The sequence below is a fragment of the Somniosus microcephalus genome, chromosome 3 (assembly GCF_052327205.1).
Source record: "Somniosus microcephalus isolate GS21.2 chromosome 3, FLI_Smic_1.0, whole genome shotgun sequence".
NCBI classification, from domain to species: Eukaryota; Metazoa; Chordata; class Chondrichthyes; order Squaliformes; family Somniosidae; genus Somniosus; species Somniosus microcephalus.
In genome coordinates, this window is record NC_140989.1 from 158,607,297 (window position 1) to 158,620,644 (window position 13,348).

Below are 13,348 nucleotides of genomic sequence, written 5' to 3' on the forward strand. Positions count from 1 at the left end.
CAAACCACTTGTTCCATTTTAATATCATTAATTATAAGTTCCTCCACTCAGAACTAAAGGAGGGGTAGCAAAATTGGTTTAGAGTGCAGCAGCAAAAAGACTGCTGGCATGGTAGATTACCTTAAACCAGTTTAAAGGAAGCCCCCGGAATCCTTACACAGCTCCCTGTTTTCGGAGTCGGTGTCACTCTTTTGTTCGTCTGAACTATTCTCCGTCACCTTATGTACCTTCTTGTACTTTTCTTTTGGAGATTTCTTATTGCTGGTTTTCTCTCCCTACCTGCAGACTCGTGCTATGTGTCCTACTTTTCCACACTGTCTGCACACTTTGTCTTTGAACCAGCAATCATTGTGGTCGTGTGTTGTTCTGCCGCAGCGACAGCACTTCTCTGTTCTGTATGACATTTCGTTTGTGCCATATTCTTGCGGTCTCTGTTGTATCTCTGCAGCGCCCCGTGCTGCTGCTTCATATGATACCGCTATGCTGAAAGCCTTGTCCAGCGTAAGGTCCTTTTCAGATAAAAGCCGTTTCTGGGTTCCTTCACTTTGAAGCCCACACACAAACTTGTCCCTTAAGGTATCTGCCAGTCCCGTTCCAAACTGGCAGTGTTTCGATAGTTTGCGCAGTTCTATTAAATATTCAGCATTGCTTTCATCCTTATGTTGGTTCCGTTTGTGAAACTTGAATCTTTCTGCTATCAGCAGCGGTGTGGGGTTTAAATGTTCCTGTAATATCGTCACTATGTCTCCAAAACTCTTTTCCACTGGCTTCACTGGGGTTACTAGATTTCGTAATAAGCCATACGTCTTTGCACCCATTAAATTTAACAATACCGGCGCTTTCTTGTCATCTGACACCTCATTTGCCTTGCAGTATACCTCTATTCATTCGACATATGTAGTCCAATCTTTGACTTCATTGTCAAATGCGGTGATACTGCCACTCTTCGGCATTTTGGGTGTGGTTTAAAATGGCTTAAAATGGCGTCTCCTCCCCTTCCCTCCAGATAGCTCCAGATATTCCTTCCTCCCCCGCTGCTGCCAACGCCGCTCTCGGCGGTCCTCGTGGCAATGGCGGCCCCCTGTAGGTTTCGCGCGCTTCTCCTGCGCTGCTGCCAACGCCGCTCTCGACGGTCCTCGTGGCAATGGCGGCGCCTCGCGGGTTTCTGCACGTCTCTCTCCCTCTCCTCGACACTGCTCAGCCCCTGAACACCGGCTGCGCCCTGTGCGCTCTGCCCTCTCTCTCTCTCTCCCGTCGACGCTGCTCGGCCCTTTGCTGTGCCGCTCGGTCGGGCTCTAGCCCGCCGCTGTCCGGGAAGGGTCTGCGCACTACCTGTTACCAGCCCGTTTCGCTGGACCACCGCGACTGGAAAGCCAAGCCTGGCTCTCAACAGCCTCCCCTGCAATTCTTGAGTCTCTGCTGGATGACTGGGCGGTTGCCTGTGGTCGACGCCCGTGTCTCTGGCCTTGACCTCCAATCTACTGGTCTCCAGGAACGAATCCCTGGTAGGTGATGCAGATTTGCAGGTAGGATCGAATTTGCCTCGTCGCCAATGTTGTGTCCGTCAGTAGTAAGACACAGACTGCAGGAGAACGGTACAACAGGTGTTCACTCAACGTGGCTCACTCTGGAACTGACTATACAGATTACTACTCAGTGCTATATACAGGTGTGGTCACTGCCGGTACTACAGTATACATGAGCTGTAAAAAGTAGTTCCCCCCTTAAAGGTACATACATTACAAGTGCGGCCTCCAGTCCTGCTACGGTGAGCGCAGAGGAGGTGCGGCTCCTTGGTGAAATGGGCGCCCAGGCTGAGCGCAGGCACACTGAGCTCATGGCTGCAGTGGCAAGGATGCCTGACTCCATAGAGTCACTGGCAAGGAGTGCTCAGGAATTCGGGGCAGCACAGGCCAGGAGCCTGCAAGAATTCAGTGCAGCACAGGCAAGGAGTCTGCAGGACTTCGCGGCAGCACAGGCGGCTTCCAGCCAAGTGCTCAGTCGTGCCGTGCATTCACTGGCTGGTCTGATGCAGACAAAGATCAGGGCCACACGGGCACTAACTGCTGCCACCCTCGCTGGATCGGCCAGGCATCACCGGGGCCCTTGCCGTGCCGCAGCAGCCCAGCAGTCTGTGCTTCAGGAGATTGCGGCGCATGCTGCAGTGCTGGCCCGTGCGAGTGCCAGTGTATCAGCTGACCAGGGAGTGCTTGTGCTCTGTCAGGTTGGCAGCATTCCTGCAGCCAACACTGTCACTCCTCCACTGCAGCTGCCACCACCCGTAGGACAGACTGCTGCCACCCAAGCAGAGTTGGAGCAGTCAGCAGCCGGGCCCTCCAGGCCCAGAGCTGGTCCAGGCCGTCCCCCAAGGGCATCTGGCGTCTCGCCATTTGACCCTCAGCAGCCTTCCCCCAGCCTTGCTGCAGCCACTGGGGTCCCATTGAGGAGGAGCTGCAGGGCGGGAAGGGGCCATTCGTGGAAGCGAGGTGGATCACCCTCACAGGGGAAAAAGTAGAAGGTGTGGCCAAATGTAGTGTTTATGTATGAAGGCCGAGACTGTTGTGTTTGTTTTTTATATGAAGGCCGAGGATCATGGTCATTTTTGTTTAACTGTTTTTTTCATTTTCTGAAGGTTGTGAGAGCCAGTTATGTCTCTGACTGTTTTTTGGGGAGTTTATCTGAATTAGTTTGTCATGCGGGAAGGGCACAGAGTTTGCGCAATAAAAAAATTTCTTTAATCACATTGTCCATGTTTGCACTTTGAACTATTTGTTGCCTTGACCGGCTGAGGGCTTGCGGAGCGGCTCCATTCATGTTCTTTCATTGGCACAAGCCATTCCCTGAGAGGGGGCCTAGAACCGAGTTGCAACAAGCTGCCGACGGACGGCCCTTGCACTTTGTGCCTCCCTCCCATCTTGGTGCTCCTCCTCCTCCTCCTCTGGTGGTCCTCCAATGTCTGCTGGCAGTGGCTGAGTCCTGAGGATAGCCAGGTTGTGCAGCATGCAGCACACTACAATGAAATGGGAGACTCGCTCAGGCGAGTACTGTAGGGCTCCTCCGGAACGGTCCAGACAGCGGAACCGTTGCTTGAGCACGCCGATTGTGTGCTCAGTGATATTCCTGGTAGCTTGATGGCTGTCATTGTATCGCTCTTCAGCAGGGGTGCTGGGCACATGGAGCGGGGTCATCAGCCAGGTGCACAAAGGATAGCCTTTGTCCCCGAGAAGCCATCCTCGTGGGTGAGCCTGGGCTTCAAAAATGTCTGCCACAGAAGCCTGGCGCAGGCTGAAGGCATCATGGCTGCTGCCTGGAAAGTGGGCATTGACAGCTAGTATGAGCTGCCTGTGGTCACACACCAACTGGACGTTGAGCGAATGGTAGCCCTTCCGGTTGCGGTAATCCTCGCCATTCTCCAGAGGTGCCCGCAAAGCCACATGTGGGCAGTCAATGGCGCCCTGAACCATGGGGAAGCCCGCTATTCCTCCAAATCCCATTGCACGCTCTTGCTGCTTGTCCAGGGTCATGGGGAAGGAGATGTACTGACGTCTCCTTCTGAAAAGGGCATTGGTCACCTGGCGGATGCAGCAATGTCCCCAATAGCGGATTGGAAGGAGCCGGTGGCATAGAAGTTGAGAGCCACCATCACCTTCACTGCCACCGACAGAGATGTCCTGCTCCTCAGCTGTGGCTGCAGATCTCTGCGAAGCAGGTGGCAGATCTCAGTGACCACCTCCCTTCTGAATCGCAGCCTCCGAACACACTGCTCCTCAGACATGTTCAGATATGAGAACTGCTGGCGGTATACCCTGGGTGGGTAAGACCTCCTGTGCCGACGCCTGTTGGCCCTTCTCCGTCTGGCCATGACTGGCACTCTCTCACGGCGTCTCTGAGCCCTTTGAATGCAATGCAGTAAGCCAACGCTTCCACCCATTGCAGCCCCCATTATATGTGGTGACTCAAGGCTATGGCACTGAAAGTTAAATCCAAGTGCAAAGCTCTGGCCTGAAGCCAGAAGTACCTGTGCGAGCGCTGAGTCAAAGCAGAAAGCTCTCTCCCTTTGTCTCTCTCCAAATATCTGTCTCTCACACAGGATTGCCACAAAATGGCTGCCACTTATAATGCAGGAGGAGTCCCCTTTAAATAGCGTCCCCCACGCCCCGCAGCGACTGGGAACTGTTCCCCTCTACTAGTCGCTGGGGGCGCCAGGTGCACAGAAGGGCGGTGCCACTGAAGTTCCAGTTCGGGGCGCACCAAGGGCGTTGCACCATGAAATGACGTCAGGATCTGCGCGCGCAGCTGAGCGGGTGCTGCGGTTTTGCGCCGCTGCTAAATCTTGAGTGAAGTTCGCGAGAGGCGCAGATCGCGCCGCGCCCGGGCGCTAGCCGCTTAGCGCCCCCACTTCTCCTCCTCCTAAGGCGCTAGCCGCTGGCGCTAACAACTGAATTTCTAGGCCATAGATACTGGAGGCAGGTATCTTCTACCTGCTCTCTTAACTGTGTAAAGTATGTGGATATTGTTGCTCATAACCCACCTATTGACTACTTTCTACCCTGTGATCAATCTCGTCTGGGATCCGGTTTCCCCTACCTATCTAGTTTAAATGATCCTTGATTGCTGTCTCCATGTGTTGAGAGTGAAACTATACTGGATGCAGGAAATGAACCACAGAGGGAAAAGCAACTCAATTCCAAAAATGAAACTCAAACCAAGCAACCACAATTATTTAAAATAGAAAAAACAATCCTTAATAAACAGGCAGATCAAACCTTCATTGAAGTTGAAGAACTATATGCCTTTGAAACTATTAACCCTTTGCAAGAGCTCCTTTTGTTTGTTGAGAGATGTAAACAGAGATAGGCAACTATGGAACATTGTACTATTGCAGATCCTGGCATTAAATAACTTCTATAAGGCCACCCAAATCTTTTAATAATTACACAGCTACATAGGACTGGTTCTGAGTCACACAGTTTTAGATTGTGTTTTTTAAAACTTTATTCAGTAAGAGAGACACATCAGGCAGTAAAGCAACTTTTTTTTGCCTTTTAAAGAAGTTCTGAGTATGTTTAAATCACAAACATAATTACATTAGGTATTTCACAAAAGCTTCAGGGACTTCAGTGAGAAGCTGCACCCTGTGCAAACTATTGCTACTTATATTTGGTTAAAAAATAAATGTAACTTGTTTGGTGGCATGATGCACAATGCACTGGAGACTCCAATGTTTGGGATAGAGCTGCAGGATACAGGCTTATCCATGCTGTTCCTCACATGCTAAGTTTCCAGAATCAGCCAATCTGTCATGGGGAAGTGCCAAACGAAGGAGGGACAATGGGGAGTCAGCTTTCACCTACTGCCATGTAGCTACTTAAAAGACCAGTATAGACATAGATACTGGGAGCAGGTGTCTTCAACCTGCTCTCATAACTGTGCAAAGTATGTGGTGCACAGAAAAAAGAGGGGGGTGGGGGAAGAAATAATTTACTTAAAGGAAAATAAAACAAGTTTTATAATGCTGCCTCTGTGCAGCGATTCACAAGCTTTTCAACAAGCAGTTACTTTTGACTAATTCACTGCTAAGAAATGCACAGCATATGTGAGAAATCAATAGTTGATTTATTGTGATAGTTTGCCAAAGAAAATGACAAGGTGTAAATATCTACAAAAACAACTATTGTCTTCAGATTTCAAGATTTCTCAACAGATCCTACTAAGATTTGATTTCTTCTTCAGCAATTTTAAAACTGGAGTTCATGAAGCAATCAGTTTCATCAATCAATGTTTTCTCAACAAGCTGAACCGGTTACAAGGTGCTAAAGATCACAATACATAGAAATCAATAAATTAAAGAGATGCTTTATACAAGCAGTGTGAAGTATAAAAAGTGCTTGCAAACTTGTAAAACAACTTTGATTCTAAATAACACATTTAATAAATTGCTAAAAAAAACTTTATATATTTTTTCTATGTTCTCCTGAAATGCACAATGTCACTGGTTTCATAACAGTGGATAGATAACATGCTTTATTTTGTACAAACTCCATTTTGCCCAGGCTGATGGCACTGGGCAGTATAACAGCCCCATTTTACAGAGCAAATGTGAAAGGTCTCTCTCTCTCCACTACATTAGGAAAAAGGACAAAGGAATTTTGATTGAATTCTACGTTCACTTATAGTACAGAGAGAGACAGGTGCAATATGTTATCACAGAATCCAACAGCATATATTTAATGGCATTACGGTCAAACCGAAGGAAAAATCGAGAAAAGGCTCAGTAAATCTCATTAAGGATCTGTGCATCATTCTAAAGCAAGTGGTGCATGATCAAAATGTTGATGGGGCCTCGTGTGTTAAGACAGAGGGGTAGAGCTTGATTTTGAGTGAGTGTAAAAGAGATGATAGCGAGTCAGCAGCTTGTTTAGCATCTCTCCCAATTTTTATTTCCAAAAATCGTGAGCGATGTAAAACGGGCTGCTGACTCGCTATCACTTTGTTTTACATTATCGCACAAAGTCAAGATCTACCTCAGAGTCTCTTAGCTATCTCTCACTTAGCTGCTGGTTTCAATTTTATAGCAATATCATTGAAGCATCGAGGTACTATTTGATTCCTCAGCTCAATGATAAGAATATATTTTCATCAGTAACTTGCAATGTATCTTAGCTGCTGAGGCTATCTAAAATAACTGGAATCTGCAAATAAGCAGAAGATACAAAACCCTTAATAAAAGCTTTGGAGGCCTAAACAGAGGCACTGGATGTCCAGATTCTGATCCCAGGCCTGCTATTTTTGTGCATCCCTGGTCTAGAAATAAATTAGTTACAGATCAGTGTCAATGGGAGACTGTTGACATTATTTATTGAGATCAATTCTTCTAAACACACTGAGCTAGAAACCAGTTCACCCCAGACATGTCTGTTATAAATCACATTGACTATACCTGGAGGGTAGGGGAATACAGTATGTTCAGTCACAACAGTTTTTGTGTATTGCCATCTGACTGCAAGTTAATTGTGGAGGTTAAATCCACATTTCTTACTTTAGCCTGCCTCTTCCTCAAATGTTAATTTCTGATAAAATGTTAATTTCAAACAAGCCATTGGAAAAGGGCAGACTGTAGTTAGACCAATCCAACTGGTTCCTTCCTGAGGTGTACAGAGAAAATTGATTTGATTGATCTGAATCTGGTTACTATCTGATCCTTCACAAAGTCTTCAGCAAGAAAATACATTCTTCCTGCTGTCATTATGAAAAATAGAACATATATTGAGCATTCTTACAAATAATTTCTTTAAAAAATAAATCCGTCTTAGTCTTTAAAATTCTTTTGTATTGTTTTGAAAAGCTATTTAAAACACTGCTCCGAAGCTTTCAAGGGAAAGAAAATGGCAGGATGGGTACCATCTTAAAGCTTTGCTTATCTTTCCTGTAACTGTAAGTAGCTGCACAGTAAATGCTCACTTGACGCTGTAGTCAACAGGTTTTCACAGCACAGCAAAAAAATACCTGCGGGGAACCGCTCCAAGTTCCTATAAATTGGCCAACAGAAGAGGGCATCCCTGATGCATGCATGCACGTGCGTCAGTGTTTAAGCTAGGGGTTGCCAACCCTCCAGGATTACCCTGGCATCTCCAGGAACTAAAGACAAATCTCCGGGACACTCCTGTGAATAGCCCAAGAGAAAACTTACAGGGGCATTAAAATGAATGGGTGTTTTTGTGATTTTCTTTGAATACTTTTGTTTATTAGTTATAAAAATATGGGAGAAGTGAAAAAAGGCTGTTTGACTGGGTGAGGCTGTTGGAGGTGGGAGGGCGTGCATTGAAACCACCAGGACTATATGGAGGTGGAAGCCCGAGCTTAGACCATAAGCGTGGAGAGATCAGCCTGTGAGCCAATCATGTAATCAATAATAAAGGGATTCATCATGAGAGCTTCAGGGAATCACACCTCAGAGGGAATCAACAATTCTTCTTTCCACACCAATAACACAAACTTCAAACCTGATTTAAAGACTGAAGAATGGGAAACAAAATCAGGTTGAAACAACACACTCACAACAAACAGAATGGTGAAGAATTTGGTGCATGTTGTTGTTGTATTCACAAAGCAAAGCCTTGAAGAAATATTCTAGGATCAGCCAGAACAAGTACAAGCTTCCAACTAGCTACAGAATCTACTGTGACCTCAAAGTGCAAATGTGGACTACAAATTGGTGATGTGTGCTTTCCCCTCCATGCTGACTCAAAGTAGTAAAGTCTGGCTTGGTAAAGTGGGTGTGGGTGCCTGGAATTTCCATGGGGGTTGGGGTTCTCCCAATCTTCTAACGTAACTTCAGTGGGTGTTCGGTGGAAACGCTGGAGAAAGGGCGTCAATGGCCATTTGGTCTGCTTCTCTGGGGGATTCCTTCAATCTTTCACCGATGTTACGGTGGGAGATTGGGACAGCCTGCGGGAATTCTCCCCGAGAGTCTAGTCTGTGTTCACACACAGCAAAGGCAAAACCAGCAGGAGGAATACAAGAGGCTAATGGATATCTGCAGGTGAATCACAAGACGGTTCGACAATGTCATATACTATGGGAGCAAAGACTGATCATCAGCTGTACTAGATTATTGCCTGAGATTCACTTACATGCAACAGTTAAGTAATAAATACCATACAGTGACATTTCACTTCAGACTCTTCTTAACATTGCAGCAGTCCACTTCTTTTATGTAAATCTTTTGATCTTTAAAGATAAAAGTAGTGCTGTCTCATGTAAGACAAAGAATATTGCCTCTCTTATGGTGAAAAGGCTTGAAGATATATTGCATTATATGAGTTTGTTTCCATCATAGTACAGTTCAGTTCAGGCACATTCACTATTTGATGCAGGTGGTATTAATGCAAACTCTGCAAGGAGATGCTGTAATTACCTTTAATTTATAGGAATGAATAAAACCAACAGATTTGACAAGCCCCTTTAAAAGTTATTTATTGTTGGCCTGATATATGGAAAAGTAGTTGTTTGACAAAAAATACAAACCAGACTCAATCTGGTCTGTCATGATAGGAGAGTACAACAACATACGACGATACAATCAACTCTAGTTTAACACAAACCTGACCTTGGTCCTGATGCAGACACTTAAATCTCCCAACCGTTCGTCCCTACTGTATAAATTCCTCATCTGAGCATAAAGTGTTCCATTGTTGTCTGTTTTTTCTTACATTTTTTTGTGCTCATCAAGCTGAGGAATGCCAATACTGGGGAACAGGACACAAAAATGTCAGCGTGAAATACTCCCAGGTCTGGATACTGTAAGGTCAGGTACAGAGTAAAGCTTTCTCCACTGCGTCTCAAGAATGTATCTTAACCCCACACCCCCTCCCTCCCCCCGACACCCTTAGAAGAGCAAGGAGCTCCTATTGGACCAGTGTGAAATGTCTATGTCTTACATCAACCATGCTCATGGGCTGTATCAGTGAAAATGTTAATTTAACATCTATTTACAGAAAACTTTATTGTGTGGACATAAACCCAACTTGGTTGTGACGTTCCCAAACCCATTTTATTTAGGATCCTCTTATCCCACCAGTCTGGGCTGGATGAAAAAGCAGTATTCCGACACATTGCACCACCCAGTCCACTTAATTCTATGTTTCTATTTTTAAGAACTCTACACACTAAGAATAGATAAACCGCTGCCAAATATCAAGTAGCGACAGCAGCGCATCCTAGATATATAATCATTTTAATTGAAAATAGATGTGTTTGGCCAGTGTTTTACTTTAATTTAGTTTGAATTAGTGAGTAAATGATTAACTGGGCTGCAATATTGAGATTTTCGAATTCCCAATTTTATTTGCAGAATTCCTGATCCAGATATAATCCTGGCCCAAGCAGACAATTTCTTGGCAAACTAGTGACATTTTTGAAGTATTTAACTGCATGAGAACTTAGTGGAAAAGTACAGAAATAAGCCTCATTATTTTTACATGAAAATCTACACGAAAAACCATTTTGATCATGATTGATTCCAATAATGAAAGTAAGTAACTAGAAAAGTGGTTAAAACAAACAGGGTAATCTTTCCTGGAAAATGTCAGGATTAGTAGAATTCCACCATATTATCGCTATTGTCCCTGTAGTAGGACATGTTTCTGTACGACTTTCAAAACATCATATTGTGGCATTTATGATAAAAGCATAAACACATCATGTACTCTGGTGATATATGTGAGAGGGCTACTCCTTCCAACAGACCATAAACATATTTCTACTGCTATTAATAAGCATCATGCTGAACTAAGCAGGCATTTCGACAAACGCATTGATTCAAGGAGGACACTATTTGGCACCTTAGTTTTGGCTTATTAGAATGACGCTGCCTGGCTTTGCCTCTATTATGGGACAATTTCAGTCCAGCGGTCAGGGCTTTTAAGAGGAAGATTTTGATTTTTAAAAATAAGCATGAAACTGCAATTTAACTAATAGATGGACCATTTTAAAGTGATGTGTTAATCCAAACAGGCATATGATTTTATTGTAATTAGCCTAATTAGCCTAGGGGGGCATAGCCTAAATATTAGAGCCAGGCCTTTTAGGAGTGAAATTAGGAAACACTTTTACACACAAAGAGTGGTAGAAGTTTGGAACTCTCTTCCACAAACGGCAATTGATGCTAGGTCAATTGTTCATTTTAAATCAGAGATTGATAGATTTTTGTTAACCAAAGGTATTAAGGGATATGGAGCAAAGGCGGGTATATGAAGTTAGGTCACAGATCAGCCATGATCGCATTGAATGGCGGAACAGGCTCGAGGGGCTTAATGGCTTACTCCTGTTCCTAATCATTAACCACTTACTCATGCCACTACACATAAAGGCAGATTTTCCAGATTTGTGTACTCCACCGCAAAGCTTTGGAGCCAGGAGCGCATGGTGGAAAATCGCAGATGCATTCCCCAGTTTTCTGCCCCTTACTTTTAATCATGCCCACGATTATCCAACGTGCACTCCCAACAGGTAAGGCTCTGCAGCCGGAAAGTGCTTTCAGAAAATCGCTTCAAATTTTAGGTGGGTTCCATGTATTTCCTTTGGGTACTGTCAGCTAACTGATATATCGTGTCAGATAAACACAAATAAGTACCAGCAGTGACACACACAATCCCTGAAAACCTGCGCAGGACCAAAGCAGCTGTTAATACAGCCCCGCCATCCTGGTTTGCTGCCATGAAAGTATTGCTGAAGTTAACGTTGGGGCACTTTCTTGGCAATATCTCCAACCTGGACCATGCCACCAATCAAAGTTTGTTTTAATCAGTTTGTTTTCACTGCCATGCAGAAAATTGTATGTTAACGCAGCTCATTCTGCTTTGCATTGCATTGTAGGAAACAACAGCCTCAGCTTGTGTTGCTCCCTATTGTTCTGGTAATTTATCGCAAAACAAAAAAGATAGATATTGGTGACAAGGCCTCTGGTTCCTTTGAGGGTAGGAACGCTTATTTTTTTTGGGGGGGGGGAGAAAATAACAAAAATTAATGGCACAGCTCTGAACACCAATGCACAACCCCTTGTGTTGCAGCAAGTCTTGGGGAATAGGAAAAGAAATGTTTTCCCCACACCAAATGTGAATCTAATAATAATTACTAATGAACAATAGATTGTAATAATATTGCTCTTTCACTTTATGTCCACACAAACCTAGACCTGCACCAGAGCTGTACTGGATTAGGAGTCATGCTGCATCCATCATAATGGAAATTAGTAAAAAAAAAGCATATGAAATTAGCCAAGCAAGACTCCTGTTAAAATGATGGGACAGTTATTTCTGACAATATCTGATCAAGTATCGCTGAGAGAATATTTGTGTGTTAATGTTCTTTTAAAGGCATCTCCATTGTTGTCTCTCTTTCATTTACTGTCTTTGCCCTAGATATTGCATTTCTGCATAAAACAGAACTCTCCCAAAGGTTGACCTTATCTTTTATTAAATCAAAGAAACAAGATCTACACAGCTAGCATAAGTCCTGTCAAAAGTTTTTTTAAATAGTTTATAAGAACCGTCAATGATTATCCCGATCAAAGATGTCCTGTTGGGCTCTTACAGGTTCTTGAAACAAATCTTCGACAGTCCTGTAAGGCACACTGTAAGTTTCCATTGAACATCTTGAGTTACAATAAGTGATTTTAACAGGGCAGGTGGGCAGAACAGTGGCAAATGGAATTCAATCTGGAGAAGTGTGAGGTAATGCATTTGGGGAGGGCTAACAAGGAAAGGGAATACACATTAAATGGTAGAACACTGAGTAGTGTAGAGGAACAAAGGGACCTTGGAGTGCATGTCCACAGATCCCTGAAGGTAGCAGGCCAGGTAGATAAGGTGGTTAAGAAGGCATACGGAATGCTTGCCTTTATTAGCCGTTGTATAGAGTACACAAGAGCAGGGGGGTTATGCATCAACTGTATAAAACACTAGTTAGGCCTCAGCTAGAGTACTGGTCACCACATTACAGGAAAGATGTGATTGCACTAGAGAGGGTACAGAGGAGATTTACAAGGATGTTGCCAGGAGTAGAGAATCTTAGCTATGAGGAAAGACTGGATAGGCTGGGTCTGATTTCCTTGTAACAGAGGAGGCTGAGGGGAGACCTTATTGAGGTGTATAAAATTATGAGGGACATAGATAAAGTGGATAGAACGGACCTATTTCCCTTAGCAGAGGGGTCAAAAGCCAGGGGGCACAGATTGAAAGTAATTGGGGGCAGGTTTAGAGCGGATTTGAGGGGAAATTTCTTCACCCAGAGGGTTGTGGGGGTCTGGAACTCGCTGCCTGAAAGGGTGGTAGAGGCAGGAACCCGAACCACATTAAAAAAGTACTTGGATGTGCACTTGGGATGCTCTAACCTGCAGGGCTACAGACCAAGAGCTGGGAAGTGGGATTAGGCTGGATAGCTCTTTGTTGGCCGGGCGCGGACACGATGGGCCAAAATGGCCTCCTTCCGTGCTGTAACTTTTCTATGATTCTATGATCCTTTCTACAAGTCAACTTTGAAATCTTATACATCTATATATGTGGCATATCTGAAAGGAATGTTCATTTTGTGCATTTTTATAGTTTGATAAAGTTATCCCATATTTCTGCCAGCTGCATTTATGTTGTTGAATTTACTTTAAAATAGACATAGAAATAATTACTCATGTCCATCTATCATGAAAGAAAATTTGACAGAATGACTGGATTTGTATTGCAGTATAGTGTTATCCACAGCATAACTAAAGCTGGATACAGCAGTAATTATACGGGTACTTAACCTGCATGTTCAGGCTTGATTACCATGATAACGTAAGTCCCTAGAATAG

At 44.4% G+C, this 13,348-nt stretch overlaps 1 protein-coding gene across 2 annotated transcripts in view; it reads right to left on the reverse strand.

Annotated features, from left to right (window-relative positions):
• Window positions 1-5,595: 5,595 nt before the first annotated feature.
• Window positions 5,596-13,348, reverse strand: part of slc24a3 (solute carrier family 24 member 3) — a 688,381-nt gene continuing 680,628 nt past the window's right edge. For both annotated transcript variants that reach the window (XM_085981789.1, XM_085981787.1), the window contains one exon: window positions 5,596-9,248. The gene's annotated coding sequence lies outside the window, so the exon portion shown is untranslated. The remainder of the gene's footprint in view (window positions 9,249-13,348) is intronic.